Consider the following 2,526-nt stretch of genomic DNA (forward strand, 5'->3'; position numbering starts at 1 on the left):
GATGAAGAACGCGTCCATGTCGTTCGGCTCCCTAACGGCTTTTTCTCTCCCCAGGAAAAAACCGGTCGGTCTCCTTCCAAACACGTCTGTGCATGAATTCTTGGCGCCCAGGCAAGTGCCGTTATTCGGCTGTATGCCGTTTGCCGAAAAAAATGACGTATAACCAGATACCTTACTTAGGCCGGTCTCCTCTTGAACACCGGTTGCCAAATATTCTGGGGCCATTCGCTTGCCGTAATTCGGCCGAGGACAGCTAACCGAATGAAAAACGTATATTCTGGGGCCGCACGTCGGCCGGTATCCTTCATAACACTGGTTGCCCGATGAAAACGAATATTCTACCGCCGGACGCGCGGTTCAGCGTTGAAACAACGAATGCACGGCAGCCGCGCTCCGGCCGGTCTCCTTTCGAACGCCAACGGCCGCAAGAATACGCATATTCTGTGGCCGGTCGCTTGCCGTGCTTCGGCCGATTACCGCTTCCCGAAGAAAAAACGGATGCCCTAAGGCCGTACTTCGGCCGTTCTCTTTCTCAACATCGGCAGCCGTAAGAGAACTGAATATCTGGCAGCCGGTTAGCTGCCGTTATGCGGCCGGACACGGGCGGACGGAAAAATACCGAAGCGCTGGTTGCCGAATGTTGGCCGTTCAACGCATGATCAGTGGCTGCCAGAACCTGGATGCTGGCCGGACATGCCAGAAAGCGGCCATCGACGGGCCGGTCTTGGGCCCCACTTTCTGTGCCGCCTGGGATGAGTCCTTCCTGTTCAAGCCTCTTCTCAGGCAAGCGGTGAGCTCACTGCAATGATTTTTTCCCTCTTAATAGCTTGGTCATTTATCTCTTAAGAAAGATTACGTGTATTGGTACTAGCAAGCAGATACCTAGCTTTTTTGTTTTCATTCGTAAAACAAAGTTTTATGGCAGCGGGAAATACTGCCATCATAAACCGATTAGCTTTTTCATCTAAGTTCAATACTTGGCGGTTCGGAATCGCTAGGAAAGTATTGCTTCCTTCTCGTTCAATTAAACACTCCTATTTTGTTTTGTTCTTTTGCAATTAGTTTATAGTCGCTTTTTATACAGATTGTCCCAACTATCTCGCACCAATATTTTAAAAAAGAAAAGGCATCACTCGAAGAAAAGTGAGTGCGTAATATTTACAGCCAGGTAAGAAGTGGGCAGTACTTTATTGGTATTTGAATTTATTTAATTGTTTAATTATTATCTATCGCGATACATACTGGCACAATCATTAGAGTGTCAATGTGGCATTTGTACGTACCACATAGAACGTCTAACTGCAGTATTTTTGGCGAGGTACAGACAGCGCACTCAGTTGCTCTGACTGACAAAAAAATCCTGCTAAATAAGCAAATTACCCCTGGACGCTGCTACACCCTCATAATTTGGCAGTGCCCTCGAGCAGGCTGGCTTTGAGTTATCCAGAAAAATAAAGTAAGCATGAAGAAATTTCTACAAGTTTGTGCTTTATTTGCGACATGCGTACCAGGAAACTGGCTTTTTCTGCTCCTTTCATGCAAGTATCAAGGTAATTTTCTGTCTCTTTGAACGTATTACCATCGAATCAGCAGTTTTCAATTAGGTTATTTCAGGGCGCCGCTTTACGACGCTGGTGGGAGCACCGTGAAGTGTTTTTTTTTTTTTTGAAATTTCGTTGGGTTTCTGTATCGGTCAGAAAAACTGAGTCGCAATTATATTTCACTGAAAACACGGCCGTTAGATGGCGTTGTCAATTCCATCGAGTACCTAAAGGACCGAATGATAATTGATACGATTGGTAGAGTACTTCTCGAGATAGCCGACTAAGTACCATTAACGATATAAATTTCATTTACAAAAATTATCCTCGCAGCCCTTCCACAGTACCGGAAATAATAAGCACCTGTTTTGCTTTGAGTAACGCCTTCACTCAATCTCAATAGTTTGTTTCATGAGAGTTGGAGCAGCCTATGTATCATACTTAGGGCATGCGCCAATATCCCTCCTGCCCCACCTGTTTTTTGCGCCTGTTAATCTATGTGATGCGTGCGGGTTAATGATGCAAATTATTTTGGTATTCGGCTTTTGCATTTGTGCTATCAATTTTCGCAAGTTCACCATTTTGCAGCACGGTAAAAAATTCCAAAAGAGGAAAGGATATCGTGGCCACTAGTTCCTGCAAATCTCACCAAACAAAACAGGAAGTAAATTAAACCATTGACGTGTGAAATAGGTTCACTCATGTGAAGATTTGGCACTCTGCAGACAGGTCCACGAGTCCACGAAAATTTATTTATATGACAATGGTAATTACGACTCCTTGAGCGCAGAATTGAGGTCTTTCTTGCCATCTTTTATTGACTGCAGCAATACCGGGACTTGGAGAGCTTATAGACCCTGTTTGGGGATAACATAATTTCAGTACAGATACGTTTGTTGCATACAAAAGGCAGAAAAAGCGTGTCGATAAAGCTTGAATGACAGAAAAGGTACGTATTTATAAAAGAAATACTAGAATTTACAAT

This window comes from Haemaphysalis longicornis, unplaced genomic scaffold (assembly GCF_048455015.1).
Source record: "Haemaphysalis longicornis isolate Haplotype H1 unplaced genomic scaffold, Haemaphysalis longicornis Haplotype H1 scaffold_5, whole genome shotgun sequence".
Lineage (NCBI taxonomy): Eukaryota > Metazoa > Arthropoda > Arachnida > Ixodida > Ixodidae > Haemaphysalis > Haemaphysalis longicornis.